We start from the raw sequence: 18,228 nt of genomic DNA, 5'->3' as shown, positions 1-18,228 counted from the left end.
GTCCAGGTCAGCCTGTTAAGTGTTTGCTGATTTACTGCAATGACCCGCTCCCTTTGTAAGTTTAAATAATGACATACATTACATTCCAGCTTTATAAATATTTTTTACTGTTTGAAAGTTAAAAAATAAATGGTTATAAATGATTAAAGATGCATAAAAAATTCTTGCATTGCATACCAGCTTTATAAATAGTTTTAGTTGTTTAAAAGTGAAAATAAAATGCTTAAGAATGGTTAAAAATGCATAAAAAGTCTGATTTTAAAAAGTCTCATTTAAATAGTGAATGAGTTAATGACTGGGACAGTTATTGACTGGGGGAGTTAATGATTTGTGTGTTAATGACGGAGTTGCTCAGCTAATGAATGAGTTACTCAGTTAATGAATGAGTAACTCCTCCCCCCAGCACAGGATATCCTGCTGCAGCTCAGGTTCTCTTGTTTAAACATTTGATTAATTTGCTAAAAATGGTAAGAATGCTGCTCATCGTTTAAATGTTTAAAAGTTTATCCTGCTACATCCCTAACTGAAACATTGCTTTGATGGAGAGGTACTGACCTATTGTTTACTGATTGGTATCCCTTATTTATGGGATGACGTATGTAGTTTGTGAGCTGCTTTTGAAATGGATGAAAGTTTTTTTTTCGGAGGGGTATCTACAAAATATGCTCTTTTCAGTATGCACACCCTCACTTGTCTAACAATATTTTTATGTTGAACTTCACAGAGTGAAAATATCCTCTCCCATTTGAGTCCCTAAAACTAGGAGATGTTTAGCCACCAGCACCACCACTATCACAACACACAGAGTATAAAAAAAATTGCTAAAGTCCTCTGTGCTGGTGCATTTACTTTGGAGGTAAAGTAGAGGGGGATGGGGGATAAGGAGGTTGGAATTTTTTATTTTTTTTTAAAAGAGATTTTGTTAAAGTTAAGGGTTGAGGCTGTCAATGAAGAGTCCCCTTTTAAAGTGCACACACCATGAGTTGATTTAGATGGAAGACACTTTCAAACATACTCTTGGAACAAAGCAAGAGGTGGGACCAACTGGGGTTGAAATGTTCACAGTATTTGTTGGAAATTAGAAAGTATGGAAAAATAGGTAATTAGTGCGATAGCAATCCTAAAAATTTAAGAGACCTAAATGCTTACCACCTCCTAACCACCTCACTGAGATATTGCCAACTCAGTTTCTTCTGTGAAGGTTTCAATACAAAGATCACTCTAACAGGAAATTGTACAAGAATAGCCTTCTCTTTTATAGGATCTGAAAGTACCGCCTAGAAAAAAGCGTTGTCTGGAATATGGTGTGCTTTGGTCATCTGTACAAGATCACAATACAGAAAATTGAAAGGTGGATAAGGAACTGGTTAAAGGGGAGACTACAACGAGTCATACTGAAAGGTGAACTGTCAGGCTAGAGGGAGGTTACCAGTGGAGTACCTCAGGAATCAGTCTTGGAACCAAACTTATTTAACCTTTTTATTACTGACCTTGGCACAAAAAGTGGGAGTTTGCTAATAAAGTTTGCGGATGATACAAAGTTGGGAGGTTTGCTAATACAGTGAAAGACTGCGATATCATACAACAAGATCTGGATGACTTTGTAAACTGGAGTAATAGAAATAGGATGAAATTTAATAGTGGAAAGTACAAGGTCATGCATTTAGGGATTAATAACAAGAATTTTTGCTATAAGCTAGGGACGCATCAGCTGGAAGTGACAGAGGAAGAGAAGGACCTGGGTGTACTGGTTGATCACAGGATGACTATGAGCCGCCAATGATGTGACCATGAAAAAAGGTGGTCCTAGAATTCATCAGGTGAGGTATTTCCAGTAGAGATAGGGAGGTGTTAGTACCATTATACAAGGCACTCGTGAGACCTCATCTGGAATACTGTGTGTAGTTCTGGTCTCCCATGTTTAAGAAAGATGAATACAAACTGGAACAGGTGCACAGAAGGACTACTAGGATGAACTGAGGAATGGAAAACCTGCCTTATGAGAGGAGACTCAAAGAGCTTGCTTTCTTTAGCCTAATCAAAAGTAGGCTGAGGGATAAATACCAGGGAGGGAAAGGAATTATTTAAGTTCAGCACCAATGTGGACACAAGAACAAATGGATATAAACTGGCCATCAGGAAGTTTAGGCTTGAAATTAGACTAAGGTTTTTAATCATCAGTGAAGTGAAGTTCTGAAACAGCCTTCCAAGGGGAGCAGTGGGGGCAAAAAACCTAGACTGATCAAGACTGAGCTTGATACATTTCTGGAGAGGATGGTATGATGGGACAGCCTAATTTGGCAATTGACTGAACTTCGATTACTAGCAATAAATATGCCCAATGGCCTGTGATGGGATGTTAGATGAGGTGGGTTCTGAGTTACTACAGAGAATTCTTCCCTGGGTGTCTGGCTGGTGAGTCTTGCCCACATGCTCAGGGTTTAGATGATTGCCATAGTTGGGGTTGGGAAAGAATTTTCCCTCAGGGTAGATTGGCAAAGGCCCTGGATTTCTTTTGCCTCCCTCTGCACCATGGGGCACAGGTCATTTGCTGGTGAATTCTTTGTACCTTTAAGTCTTTAAGCCATGATTTGAGGACTTTAATAACTCACTCATAGGTTAGGGTTCTATTACAGGAGTGGGTGGGTGAGATTCTGTGGCCTGCGTTGTGCAGAAGAAAAAGAATATGTTTGTTTGCTATTTATTATAGATTTAAAGTCCTTCCTCTGTTGTTGCTGCACAAGAGGAGGTTGTGATGCTGGTACTGGCATCACTGTTAAATGAAGATGAGGACAACTATTGTTATCTATAGCATCTAAAACCAGACACCCAAGGCTTTCTTCTTGGGGGTTGGTAGACCCGTATGGATGTGTCTGTTCACCCGATGATCACATTTTTTCTCCAAGGACTTCTTCATTTCTCACATTAAACAAGCTATCACCCTCGAAAGGCACCACCTGTGTCCTAGTTTCTGGTAGAAGACCAGATGATCTGAGCCATGTGGGCTTTCTCAAGGTTAAGGCTGATACTACTGTATCAGAAGAGTCAAATGATGATCTCGGACTATGCTTGGCCACTAACTGTCCTTCTACTAACAGAGCCCTGGTTAACTTCCTTTGGTCATCAGTGAGGGCTTTAGTGAATAAAGCCATTTTCTCTCACAGATGGTCTTGATACCTGGACATTACAGACTGTTAGAGTTCTTGTTGCTTAATGATACAGAAGAGAAAAGTATGGACCTTTTGCCTTCCTTGTCACATGCGGTGAACTTGGCCTCTTTTTGAGCTCAGAACTGCCACAGCCACCACTAGCAAGCTAGGAGCAGAAGGAATGTGAAAGAATGAAAATCCTTCAGGAGGCAGCCAGTACAGTTTGTCAATGTCTTTTGACATAACCTGTCTGGATGCAGGCGTGGCACAAGCTGTCTTTGGAACTAACAGTACTTCCAAAGGAAGGAGGGTCATGCTATTTGTAGAAGAACCCACTATATCAAATGGGGTAGGAGTTTTCTTCCACTGGAACAGAAGGCATTTTTAAAGTCTGTATCATTCTGTCCGAAAGCTCATGGAACTGAATCACACTCTCTGATGGGAAAGATGCAGAGGCAACTCTCATACTGTTGGCAGGAGAGTACTGGTGGAATAAGCCTTTCACAGCTGTATAAATCCTGACTCTTTAATTCCTTATCCCTGCAACAGGATTTAGGACAGGACTGATGAGGCCGCTCATTAGTGGTTGTGACCACCAATGAATCAGGTGCAGGATGGACAAAAAGAAAATATAGTCAAAATCTTGTTGAGTGACATGATCTCACCTATACATTCACTTGGCTGTAGGAGGTATAGAGGCCAGGGTCTGCCAGATGGTTTTTGCTGGTTCCAGTAAGGCTTCATTGATAGAAAGGGCAACTCTTCGTGGGGCAATAGTCTGTAAAATAATCAAGGAGGGTATGTGGGTTCTCTTACACAAGCTCTGCCTGCACTCCTAGAGAAGTGGCTACCCTCCTCATGAGATCCTGAAAAATTCTGAAACCCTCTGGAGGATATCAACTCTGGAATGATAAAGAAATATGGAGAACATCTAAGAGTTCTTCCATTAATTCTCCCCTCCTTCACAAGGTCCAGCACAGCAGAAGGGGTGGTAGCAGGATCCTGAGCAGAGGTTTCCTGCATTGGAGGAGATTTCCTTCTAAAGAGAGTGACCAGGATGGAGGTTTAGGATCTCTCGAAGCACCCCAAGACCAGCAAGATCACAATGGATACTACATAATCTAAGCCATCCATGGCAGGGGTCATCATGCTGTAGCTCCCCTATAGGAAATCCAGTCCTGGCCTTTAGGTCTCAGTTGTAGAAGCCATGTAAAGTGGTCTAAAAGTTCTCAAAGGTGAGACAAGTTCATACCTTTCAGAGTCTGAAGAAGAAATACAAGTCTCTTCAGAATAGGGAGGAGCAGTCTCCAATGGGGATGTAGGTGGTCTAGATATATAAGACACATTGGGCTTCTAGGAAGGAGAGAACTGGGGTGGTTGGAACACCATCCAACTGACTGGAGCCAGCATAATACGTCAAAGAGACAACTCAGATGGAACTGAGAGCATCAATGGCCCTGAGTGCGTCGACAGAGTAGATAACGCTGCTTTTGGTTGCAGCAAAGGAGAGTCCGGTAAGGAAAGACAAAAAAGATCCCTTGCTGACAAGAAGGCCTGAAGGAGAAGAGGCACCACAGATATGCATAACAATGCCAACAGCGCAGAAATAGACTGAAATCAGCTGAAAGGGGGAAGAAAGACCCAGTCTCAATAGCTCTGAAGGAACCAGAGTTGAATCAGATAAGGCTGGTGAGCGTTTGGATTTGTGAAGCCTCAATCCAGTACTAGAGGACTTACCAGAAAAAACTTTTAGGGAGAAGAGCTAGACTTCATGTTCCTGTCAGCATCAGAATACCTGGACTGCATCGACAAGGCTGACAGTGAAGACAAAGCATGACATTTGTCACCAAACTTGTGCTTTGAATCAAAAGCAGTTAGAGGGGTGCTCCTCGTTGTTTGAGTCCCCTGCCTTACAGTTGGTACTCAGCTCTGAGTCAGAACACATCACCTTTTTCATTAAGTTAACGTTAAGACAAAAATCCCTCTGTCTTCTAGTCCTGGTAGGAGAGGAGGCATATGGCTCTCACCAAGAGGAATCAAGCAGCTCTTGTTCTTATCTGTGATGGTGATAGCAGCCCTGTGCATGGCACACTGCTTAACACCTGGGGATTTTTCCATATTAAAATCCTTCAAGTAACTACTAAACTGTAACCAACTAAGCAAACTATAAAAGCTATAAGATTCTGGCAAATTGAAGCAAATGCTACAGGGATCTACAACTCTCGCCACAGGCCGTGAGAAGGAACTGAGTCAGGTGGCAGACACACCCTTTCATGTCCCCAGTTGAGAGCACAAGGCAAGCAGGGGCACCTGTGCTGCCTAGTGGTACTTCTGGCAAAACTCTCTGACCAGAGTGGACTGGGTGCTCATACACCTGCAGTGGAATAGATATATGCACAATCACCTGAATGAGAACTAAGCTAAATGTTTGCTGTTGCCATTTTAAAGTAATTTTTTTCCAGTGAGACAATTTGTGTTACAAGTTCTCTCTCCTTAAGAAGACATAGAATCAGATAAATATACATGTGCTCCCTATGAAAAAATATCTGAAGTCAGATCCATTTATCTAATATTTGAGTATTTCATACAACAGCCAACCTACTCTGCTTTTTATTAACATGTATATTTCTTCACTCAGTATGCCCAGTGTTCCTATTCAAATGTGTCTAAACTTATTTTTAAACATGGATTTAGTGCTCAAAACAGAAAATTTGGTGCTACCCCAGTTCACTGCCTGCAGAATTTGCTTGTGATGCCAACACATGTAAAGGAGCAGCACACATAGAAAATCTGATATCCTCAACTCCCAGCAAATCCTTTGATGGGGAACTACATAATCCAATCCACTCTACCACTCATTCATAGGATTTTCTTTCATTGGTGCTGTTAGTAACAAGACAAGTTGGAGATCTCAGATTTGGCAATTTACTTAAGACTACCATTAGATACCACAGCAACATGCATCTTAATTCTGTACAGTGATCTTTGTGCACATTTTTGGAGAAGGCTTCTACCCAGCCGTGCCATATCAGACATTTATCATATTGTTATTTATGTGGATTCACAAAGTGGGATCTGAAACTTTCATTCCCATGCTAGAAGTGCTAAAGGCAGAGCACAACAACAGAGGTACCCAGGTTTGAGAGAATTTTGGGATACAACCGTGTTAAAAATGGATTTGTTTAGCCTGGAGAAGATAAGGGCGGACATGATAACAATCTTATCCAGGGAGGACAAGACAAGTAATGAGTTTAAATTGCAGCAAGGGAGATTTAGGTTGGATATTAGGGGGAAAAAACCTTCCAAAAACTGTAAGGGTAGCTGAACACTGGAAAAAATTACTTAGGGAGATTGTGGAATCTCAGTTATTAGAGGTTTTTAAGAACAGATTAGACAAACACCTTTCAGGGATGGTCTAGAATCTAGATAATATATAGGTCTGCCTCAATGAAGGGGACTGAACTAGATGACCTACCAAGGTCCCTTCCAGTCCTACATTCTATGATTCTAAACATGAGGTAGCAAGTTCCAACCATCATATTCTGCACCTCTGAATTTGTTACCCTTACAACGAGTCAGTAACGCATCAGGTAGCAGGTCTGAGAGGAAAGATACAATGGTCAAAACTTCATCACCAGACCAGGAATAAAGACTAGTGTCCAAAGAAAGTTTTAGGAGTAAAGTACACTGGGGCATTATTTACTATCAGTACCAACAACCATACAGATTAGAATGAATTCTATATGATTGTACATTTTCCTTTAAAAAAAAAAATACACTGCCATATAGTGTAGTGTAGTATCAGAGTAGGCAATGGGATCCAGTTCTAAGCAGAATTTTCTAACATCATAGAATCTTTAAGGCACTGAAGATTGAAAATGGAGTTTACTCACCAGTAACTGGAGGTTCTCCAAAGTGTGAGGTCCCTATATGTATTCCACACAAGATACGTATGTGAAGTATGTGTATGACTCCAAAATGCTTTAAAAAAAAAAAGTAAGTAGTGTTCATTGGTCTGCATACATGCCATTGCTCTCTTCATGCGCCAAACTGATGCGATATAGGATGGTTCTGCTCGAGTTCCTAATCTTACTGCAAATCCAGTTGATAAGTAGCAGAGGGGACAGAGGATGGGTAGCTGATTATGAATATGAACCACACATCTGGAAGAACCTCCGGTGACAGGTAAGTAACCTCCATTTCTTAGAGTGATGGTTCCAATTTGTGTTCCACATGAGGGAGATTACCAAGCAGTGGTCAAACAGGAAGTGGGTGTGAGGACACAGAAGACATAGCTGTTTGCAATACTGCTGTATCTGCAGTATGAGACTGAGCCAAGGTGTAATGTCTTGTGAAGGTGTGCACGGAGCACCAAGTAGCTGCCCTACAAATTTCTAATAGAGTTACATTTCTCAGAGATGCAGCAGAGATTGCTTGTGCTACCATGGAATGAGCTCTCACCCCCTCCAGAAAGGGCAGGGGGAGGGGAGAGAGGAAAGGGACGCACAGTGAGCTAGTTGACAGCAAAGGGTAATACAACCAGATATCCATTTTCAAAAGTCTCTGCACAGATATAGCTTGACCCTTTGATCTCTCTGCTATAGAAACAAATAGATGAGGTGTCTTTCTAATATCTTTTGTTCTTTGTAGATAAGTGGCCAGTTTCCTTCCACCATCCAGAAAATGAACCCTCCTCTCTTCATCTGAGGCACAGGGTTTAGGCAAAAATATCGCCAGTTGGATGGTTTGACTCGTATGAAACGCAAACTACTTAGGAATGAATCTTGGGTAGGGGCATAGCAAGACCTTCTCTTTATGGAAGGTAGGATATGGCGGGTCAGCCATGAGTGCTCCTAGCTCACTGCCTCTTCTGACTGATGTTATGGCAATTAGAAAAGCCACTTTCATAGACAGATGGGCCATAGACCAGGTAGCTAGAGATTCAAAGGGACATGGTGAGAGACAAGAACAAAACTGAGTTTCTACTGGGGCACATTGGTGATGGAGAGGATCTAAGAAGCCATTTAAAAGTTTAGTTGTAAAAAGGATGGGTGAAGATTGTCCAGTTATCCACTGGAGGCTGACAAGTGCTGATAGTTACTAAGTAAACCAGAAGAGAACTGAAAGAGAGAGACACCCCAAGATCTAAGGGCAAGCAAATATTTCCAGGAAAGCAGGGATTGCAGCAAATTCTGGCAATAATTGGTGTTGCTGAGCCCAAAAGGAGAAATGCCTCCATCTTGCTGAATAACATCTTGTAGTAGAGTGTCTTTCCTGCTTTGATGAAGGATGGATTGCACCATTCTGGAACATGGGCATTCTACATCCAATGCCCATCCAAAAGCCTGGCTCTGAGTTGCAATGCTTTGGACTGGGATGCATAAAAGTGACCGTGTATTGTATTAAAAGGTTCAGAAATGGGCAGGTGATTATGGGCAGTCAAGCTGAGAGCTTCAATAAATCTGTAAACCAGAACTGTCTCAGCCGCTGGGAGCAATAAGGATGACTTGAGCTCTGTCCAGCTAGAAAAATCTATAGAACCTGTAGTATTAATGGAACAGGAGAGAAGGCATATGTCAGCTGATCTTTCCATGATAGCAGGAGGGCATCTCCCATCAAACCCTTGCCCAGAGCTGCTTTGGGGCAGGACAGGGGAAATTTCTTGTTCACCAGTGAGGCAAAAGGTCCAAAGAGGGCATGCCCCATTGGGTGAAGTCCTCATCGAGAACCAAATTGTGAATCTGCCATTTATGGTTCTCAAAAAAATGTTTGCAGAGACTGTCCACTAAGGAGCTCTGCACCTAGGTAAGTATGCTGCTGAAAAGGTTATGTGACAGCTGATGCACCAGTTCCAGAGGTTGACTGACTCTCTACAGACAGGGAGGGTTCTTGTTTCCCCCCTTCTTGCTTATACAGAAGATAGCTGTCATCTTGTCAGAAATTATGCAGATATGTTGGGATCAGATGAGTGGAAGGAAGACACTGCAGGCTTGATGGACCACAGTGAGTTCTAGTAAACTGATATGCATTTGAGACTTCTAAGGGGTCCAGATGCCTCGTTCTGTATTATCTCCCATATGAGCCCCCAACCTGAGAGAGGGGCATCTGTAATAATGGTTGCCTTGGGAGTTGGGGTGAAAAAAGGGATCCCCAACTGAATTTTCTCCAGTTTTGTCTGCCAAACAAGAGCATCCAAAACCTTGGACAGAACTGTCACCTTGTCACTGATGCTGTCCCTCTTTAGTGAGTGCACAGACAGAAACCAGGCTTGCAGACAACAAAGATAGCCTTATGCACACATAACTCCATTTGCCAGGCTCTATGTGGCCGAGGAGGGAAAGGCAAATTCTGACTGAAGTCAGAGGTCTGAGGGTGACCTGGTTTTTGAGAGCACCCATGCCCTGGAACCTCTCAAGAAGTAGGTAAGCTCTTGCAGTGGTTGAGTCCAATGTTGCTGTTGTGGATCTCATGGACAGGTCACTGTGGATTTCTCATGGTTGATGCAAACACCTAGAGAAGGCAGCAGATGGCACAAGAATCAGGTTGGCCACTATACTCCTTCGGAGGATCTGCTTGTCAGAAGCCAATAGTCAAGGTATGGGATGATGGTGAATCTCATTCTTCTCCTCCAAGCTAGTCCAAAGGGAAAGACTCTGAATTGGTAATAGTCTTGACTGATGAGGAACCTCCAGTGGGATGGGTGAACATCTATGGGAAAGGATGCATCTTTCATGTTGAGAGCAGTGAACTATGTGCCCTCCAGGGAGGGAATTATTGGTACCAAAGAAGGTTGATCCACAGGAAGGGCCCAGCTCGCGTCCAGAGTCGCCACCGCCCCCCAGGAGAGGGCGGCACCTCGTCCAGCCGCAGCTCATGCCCAGCCCCGCTTCGCGCCCCAGCCCGACTGACCCAGCCCTTAGAGATCATGAGAAATGTGTTTTCAAATGAATATATTCAGTCATCACATCAAGAATCGGCCTCCATCCCCCATTTTTTTGGGGATCAAATCGCAAGGGGAGTAGAATCCTTTCCCTTGATATGGAGATGGAACCTTTTGTATGGCTCCAAAGAGAAGGGAATCCACTTCCTGGAGAAGAAATATCCTCCTGAGTGTCTGTCACTTAAAAGAAACCAAGAAGGCGCTGAGTAGGAGTTGCCAGGAACTCAATCAGATAACCACCACTAATAATTTCCAGTATCCATCATCTGTTCATAGTTCGGGCACTCCAGTTGCAGGCAAATTGCATAAGGTGACCACCAAAAACCGGAGGAAGGAAATAATATGGCATCAATAAAAGGATGCAGGTCTCTACAGTCCCATCAAAAGAAACTCCTTGTCTGAGGGTTCAAGTGAGATGTGGGGATGGATGTTGACGGGGCTGTATTTCTGGGCCTATAAACCCTCGGTCTTTCACGTGGTGGTTCCTGAGGACACTGATAATAAAAGAATTGAGGAGGCACTCTCAACCTATACCTGTCTGTGATGTTTTCTCTTGGCGAGAGGGGTACAGATGACTGGAGAGTGAAGAGTTGTCTTTGAGGGTAGGGAGAGATTTATCGGTCTTCTCACAGAACAGATTGATCATGTCAAAGGGCAGATCCTGGATGGCACTCTGCACTTCCCTAGGGGAACCTGAGGATTGTAATCAAGAGTTTGTCCTCATAACACCAGCTGTAGCCATTTATCTTGATGCAGTGTCTGCAGCATCCACAGCAGCCTTGAGGGAAGTTCTGGCATCTATTTGCCTTTGTCAGCAGAGGCCTGGAAGAGGGCTCTATCCTCTTCCAGAAGCTTGTCCTCAAAAATCTGAGAACTATACTTCACTGGTGAAATATTTAGCCAGAAGGACCTGATAGTTTGCAATCCTGAACTGGAGGGAGGGGGAAGAGAAGACTTTTCTTCCCAGGAAGTCCAGTTGCTTGGCAGAAACACCCAAATGAGTAGCCTTTCGGTGCTGCTGCCTACAACTTTCAGTAGCTGCTTATACTACCAAGGACCTAGGTAGTTGGTGCAAGAATAAAAATTCTCCCTCTTCAGACAGAACAAACACCTCTCGGCCCTATTTGGGGTGGGAGCACAAGAAAAGGAAGTATGCCACACAGTCTTTGCTTGGTCCATGATCGCCTGATTAATTGGGGGGAGCCATCCAACTGGGACTGGAAGGCTGCAAAAATGTCCAACAATCTGTTTGGAGGCTCCTGAACTTCCTCAAGCTGAATACGCAGCTTGGACGGCTCCTTGGATGGCAACATGAGCTCCTTATAATGGCCAAAGTCATCAAGCATACACAGATAAGATAAGGATAGAGTAACTACCTCATCTGATGAAAATTATGAAATCGTCACTGGAACCAATAGGATTCAGTTTGCCTTCTTCCTCTGAATACTCCAACTGGGCCAGTTGACACTGGCCAAGCGATGGTAAGCAGGGCTCACAAATCAATCCCAGCTGTCTAGGGTAGGGATCCATGGCCCCCAGTAGAGTAAGCAGGAGGGATCAATTGGAGAGCAAAGACCCTTGGCCAATCATTTATGGCCAAAGGCCAGAACCCTGATATTCTAAGGTTTTTGCCCAGGGTCACCTCTGCCTGGTACCGCAGAGAATCCTGGGGAGCTTCTGACTGAACAGAAGAAAAGGCTACATCCGTTTACCAGCAGAATGTTCAGTACCAACGGCCACATACCAGCACTGGCAGGTGGGAGGGAAGAACAACTCTGCATTCTCAGAATGACCTCCTATTTCAGAGTAACAGCATCCTAGAATAGAGAATGATCTCACAGGAGGGCTGAATGAGGATGGGGAAAGCAAAAAAAAAAAAAAAAAGTGTCCTCTGGAGGGGCAGGGGGGAAGACAGATTTCAGACTGTCCTAGGGTGCAGGCAAGTCCATTGGAGAAGCCATCGGATTGAGAGCTTCCCTGGTTACAGTGAAAGTTGGATCCATCAGGAGCAGTGTCATTATAGGCACCGTGTTTGCTCTAGATGTGGAAGCAGTATTTGTCCTTTGTCTTAGACATTGGAACTGGTGCCGGAACCAGCAGATCCGTACTTTTATGCACCACTTTCTCTTGCTGAGATTTACTCAGGCCTAAGTCTTTTGCGCCCATGCTTGCAGGCTCTTCTAACTTTGACAGAGTCAGGGTGGATCCTCTCTCTTCAGGGCAGTTTTTGACAAAGACAGTTTGTCCCTATGCTTATGAGGGTGCTCCTTATTCTCATGGGAAGCTGTGTCTTTTTAGAAGTCTTAGCCTCCATTCCCCAGCTCGTGCTGTCCTGCTTGATGAAACTGATGTATGGGTGTAGGAGACCCCAGCCCACATCTGATTGGGGTCTCATCTGCTATTTTCTAAATCTCAATTCCTAACCCCCATGAGGTCTAGAGGGAAAGGAACAGCAAATGCTGCACTTGGCTGACGTGAGCCTCACCCAAGTAGTAGAAGCAGCATTGATGTTCATCACTCACAGTAAAACAGCAAGGGTATAATCCCAGTTGTCTCAGAGATGGGGGAGAGAGACCTATCTAACTACATTATACGTAAAAAAAAATACTAAAAACAAATTATTTACAATATGTTTACAGAAGTGACACAGCGGAAGAGGAGCTGAGGACACCAAAGATTCCAACTCAGACCACACAGCAATAAGGAGGAACTGGAAAGCACCAGTCTGCACCATCCTTTATAACCTCACTTCAGAGCACAAGGATATCTATGGCACATGTACAGACCAACTGAGACTGCTTGCTAAGAAAATTCCAGACTCAGGCACATGGTGCACCTGCATACCCCATGTGAAGAATACACATTAGGACAAGCACTGGAAGAAGAATCCTCTGTTTCTGTGGATAAACACTATAACAGAGGCAGCAGCACTGCAAGATTTCCCATCATGGTCAACCCTGTTTCCTGTTCCCACCATGGTCAATCCTGTTCCCAAAGACCACCAGTAAAAGCAACATAGCCTATCAGTATTACAGAGTCACGAAGCGTTACTGAATTACAACATCCTAAAAGGATAATTTAGAACTTGTTTAGAAACTGATTTAGTTATATTAATGCAACCCCATTGTGTAGCCAGCTATTTCAGTTTAAGAGTGTCTTATGAGTAGCAACACGGATGTCTTGTGACTCATAAGTAGCAGTAAGGAATCATTTTGAACTACCATTAGTGTAAGGCACCGCTCCAAAATAGGGCTCTACACAAGGGGGTTGTGCTGATTTAGTTAAACTGGTACCATTGCGTACATAAGAAAAGTAATGAGAGATGAGATATTCCCTTTCAGTGCTCTAGCTACACTAATTTCTTAATATCAAGTAAGTAGCAGCTGATATCTGAAGTACTAGTTGACGCTCATGTATGAAGTTATATATACAATAGCACAGGTAGGAGGGCATGAATAAGGAGAAATATTCAGACAATGCAACTAAAATTATCTTTTGTTATATAATATTACAAATTTTCAAATATGGTCTTACCACTTGGAAGCCATTGTTGATCAACAATGTAAACTGCTAGTGGCACCACACTTAAGACGGATCCATCATGACATTCTTTCCACGAGTCCAACTTGTGCTTTGGAGGATGTGAAAGTAGATACAAAGATGTCTACAGCTACGAGTCACCTGGTATGCAGCTGAACAAGGGTGAAGGTCTCCAGGTACAGTATAAAGAAATGAAATGTAAATGGCTGAAAGAAAAAGAGGAAGAGAGGGGAAACAGCTTAGTCAATTCTCATAGCAGTTCGCAATTAAGAGACAGTTAATCACTCCAAATAGCCAACTATATCCAGAATTTTTCACAAAGAACCTTAAAACAACTTTTTTAAATGAAAAGCCACAAGAAATAAAACATAGATCTTAATTTTCAGAATTAACAGTTTATTTTGAAATGATTTAGTAAATTCTCTTGCCTAGAACAGAAAATCAGACAATAATCTTCTCAAATATCAACAGTTTTAAAGGATCAGATCTCACAGATTCTATTTCATATTTTATGGAAAATGTGTACATACATGAAGCAAAGACGTAATTTTTATATTGAGAGTTTACCTATTGAGTTTTATGTACATTTAAACTTGATAAGCTTTTTTCTTTCAATCACATGTATAAGTGCTCTCACTACTGAGAGAAATTCCATTCAGAAATATTTATACAGTCTCTGTGGAGCCAATCACTTTATAAAAATAACAAATACACCATTTTACCTGCAGCTGTGCCTCCTTAATGAGGCACCACAAAGATCCTGAGCTTAAGCAAGAGATTCCCCTACCCTGGAAATTTGCTTGTAAATTACTCACATGTTGCAACTTGCCCAGGCTGAAGGGTTTGTTTTTTGTTCTCCTTCGATACTACCAAACTACAAGAACACTTTAATATTTAGGATTATTATTAATTTTACCCTGGAGGCAGATCAAGCAATTTTAACTACTTTCAACAATTCAAGTCTCAACATGCAACAGCAGTCTACATCTTCTGTTCATTTAGTTCTCATAAGCAGAATTTCTTTTGCTCATTGTGTGAAAGACTCCAGGCATATAAACAGAGCTGTACTCAAAAGAACCATTTTATCAGTGATCTGATGTAACAAGCATTTACTGGTTTCCTCTTAGAGGTAAACAATGGGAAACCAGTTCACCAGGGGAAACACACTCCCAATGAAACATGATATATCATTTTTTTAAATACACAATTGGTTCTACTTCCTAATTAGGAGCACAAAGAAAAAAACCTAGTTAATATGTATAAATTTTTTTTTTTTAAATTCAAGAGCAAGCTACATCCAGGAGAATTAGTTTCAAAAAGCTTGGTGGCAGGCTGTGGAGAGGAAATCTAAGGTTTTGAAACATTAGAAGCAAGTTATATAAACTAAGATATAAACGAATGCTTTAACAAAGCAAGTCGTTACCAGTTTTTGGTGTTTTTTTGTTTTTTTTTTAAAAGAGTTTTGAACATCCTTATAAAACATTAAAGGGACACAATCGTAAATCTTATTTCTGTCCAGTGTTTTACCTACTACTACTGCACCTAAGGTTATTGTAACTGCTCTTTCAGATAAAAAACGTTTCTCCATTTTTCAGGTTTGTTTACTTTGTGTATTTGACAGCACAATGTAGAATCAGTTTCACTCTGTTCCTTGCAGTCAGAACCAAATCCAAAACCACTGGAACTAACTGGAAAATTCCCCATCAATTCCAATGGCAATAAGAACAAATCCTTACATCTTGTCTACATGGCAAAATTGCACAAGTGTAACTTAATTTAAAACAAACAAACAAAACAAACAAAACCACCAGACTTAGTTAAATTGGTGCAAAAGCACTGAGTGGACATTTATTTCACCTTGGGAGTGGATTTTTTTTTCTGTTTTGCTTAGGTCAACATGGAACAGATTTAAGCACACACACACACACACACACACAAAAAGCCCGAAACAAAGACACTTAGATTAATAGGGTCCACAAAGGGATAAATTCACACCTTAGGTGGTTCTAAGGTGACCAGATAGCAAGTGTGAAAAATCAAGGCAGTCGGAGGAAGGAGGGGAGTGATAGGCACCTACATAAGACAAAACCCCAAATATCAGGGCTGTTCCTATAAAAATTGGGACATCTGGTCACCCTTGCTGGCTCTATCATGCAGGTCACCTTTTTTTAACATAGACAAGCCCTAAATTCTCATTGTTTGAGAGTTTCTTCTGTTCAGCAAAAAACAAAAATCCATTCAAGGTTAATTAAGACAGACATGTATTCCTCCTGGACTACATCTGGAACAAAGTTAGTGAGAGTTAGAGAAGGTACTCTTGGTGGGGAAGCTCAAATGTTGAACAACATAGTGGAGGAAATAAGATTAAACCTAATCCTGACTATTTTCAGAGCATTTTATAAGACGTGCCATGTTGTGAAAGCCTTCCTGAAATAATAGAAAACAAAAAATTACTTGGGAGGTGGAGCAAGGAAGGAGACCAAAAAAGCCCTAACTAACACAAAAGGGTTACATTACAACATTAGTTCAGAGGCCCCAATTTCTAGGTAACATTTAGTACTTATGCAACTAGGTATCTAAAATGTGAAGATTCTGAAGAGCAAGTCCTGAATTAAAATGTAGAGGGATTGAGTATTTACATTATCTCTCAATCAGAAGTTAGAACCACACATAGCACATACTACTTGGTAATAAGTGTATGACTCCAGTTAGCAATTTCATAAGACTCAAGCAGCCACCAGACACCAAGAACATGCTCACTAATAGCAGCAGAGAATATTCCCCTTTCTGCTGTAGTTGGGCTTAAACATTTTTCTTAATACTGAACTGAACAGAGATAAGTTATCACTGTAACTGTTCACTACATGAATTATATGTATAGCCTCTAATTTAAATTCTGTCACTTTGTATGTGTGCACATTATGATATAGTCATCAGTTACACGATCATATATGCATATTCTCCTCCCTCTTTATTGCCTTCAAAAGGCATCAGTCTCATTGAGTACATAGGATGGATGACAAATGAGACAGGGTTGTGTAATCAGTTAAATTGCTGTCTGTAGCACACGACACATCAACTATCGAAGTTGGAAGATGTAGTGAAAGAGGTAGGTGGCTGCTGGAGGAAAGGATGACCCTGAGATTAACTAGAGTTTTCAGAATTGGCTTAATGTTATGTGCCCTCATTTTTAGATGCTCAATTTGAGACATGTAGGGTCTTATTTTCAGACAAGCTAATCACTCAACTCAAACTGAAGTCAGCGAAAGTGGCAGATGCTCAGCCCTTCTGAAAGAAGTTAGGTACCCAAAAATCAGTAGACATTTCTGCAAATTTTGGCCGTAATCTGTTCCCTACTTGTATACCACCACCACACCTCAGAGGTGTTGTGAAAATTAATAATTTAGTTATAAACACCATAAAATCTGAGAATGAAATTATGTTCTGCATGTAAGGCATTATTTGGATGGTTCAGAGTAAATAAGGCATGGGTCCACACATTGAATGACGAAAGTCTACTGAACAATTGCCTCAGCAAGCACAAGCTCATTCAATATGAACTAGAGTCTTTTGGGTAGAAGTGAGGGGGGTATGTAAACATGTCCTAATGCACAGGTCATGAGAGGTACTTGATGTTTACCAAATTTTTATTTTTACAGAATATGTACTTTAAATAGAATGCATATAATAATATCTGAATGTTTTCTGACAAAGAATTATAAAATGTGTGAATTTGATGGTTGAAGAGTTAGTATTTGATAGTATACATGGTTGGGCTAATTACTGGCTAGACTGAAGCCCTCAATACATAAGGTGCTGCCACGAAGGCTAGAGCTTTTGTGCAGGGAGTTTGACAGCTGGGGCATGAAGGTCTATTATGGCTCCAAAAAAAGTATTCTGCCTGCATCAAGACATCTTGTACCTGCTTAAACAAGACATACTCAAAACACTGTGGACTTTGTGGCACCCTTGCCCAGGATCACGAATAAATGGATGGTCACCCAGTATATACTGATATCTGGAACTGGTCTCCCTTTCTACCTCAAGTCCATGAACACCACTGATGAAAAATTAGGGGGTCTCAAACCAACTTTGTATCAAGTTGGGTTCTATGATAGGTGAATGTTGGAAAGCTGCTGGCCCTCACTCAGCATCTCCTACCTTTATCACTTCAATGGAATTTCCACCTCATCCAAGCAGCCAGAACTCAATACAACCTAACTGAACACACTTGACTCTTTGATACCCAAGGCACCAACACCTGATGGCACTATATTGAGGAAGAAGTCATAGAATCAGAGTTGGAAGGGACCCCAGGAGGTCATCTAGTCCAACCTCTGCTCAGAGCAGGACTAACCTCAGCTAAATAATCCCAGCAAGGGTTTTGTCAAGCCGCAGCTTAAAAAACCTCTAAAGATGGAGATTCCACCACCTCCCTAGGTAACCCATTCCAGTGCTTCACCACCCTCCTAGTGAAAAACTTTTTCCTAATGTTCGACCTAGACCTCCCCCCCTGCAACTTGAGACCATTATTCATTGTTCTGTCATCTGCCACCACTGAGAACAGCCTAGCTCCATCCTCCCTGGAACCCTTTTTCT

The 18,228-nt window shown here is 41.8% G+C and overlaps 1 protein-coding gene across 3 annotated transcripts in view; it reads right to left on the bottom strand.

The window, feature by feature from the left end:
• FRYL (FRY like transcription coactivator) overlaps window positions 1-18,228 on the bottom strand; it is a 385,878-nt gene that overhangs the window by 337,055 nt on the left and 30,595 nt on the right. For all 3 annotated transcript variants that reach the window (XM_067531263.1, XM_067531262.1, XM_067531264.1), the window contains exon 2: window positions 13,624-13,835. The gene's annotated coding sequence lies outside the window, so the exon portion shown is untranslated. The remainder of the gene's footprint in view (window positions 1-13,623; window positions 13,836-18,228) is intronic.

The sequence above is a fragment of the Emydura macquarii genome, unplaced genomic scaffold (assembly GCF_026122565.2).
Source record: "Emydura macquarii macquarii isolate MOO-44397 ecotype Brisbane River unplaced genomic scaffold, CSIRO-AGI_Emac_v2 contig_3128, whole genome shotgun sequence".
NCBI lineage: Eukaryota > Metazoa > Chordata > Testudines > Chelidae > Emydura > Emydura macquarii.
The sequence above is the reverse complement of the archived record's forward strand: the minus strand, read 5'-3'. Positions and strand labels throughout refer to the sequence as shown.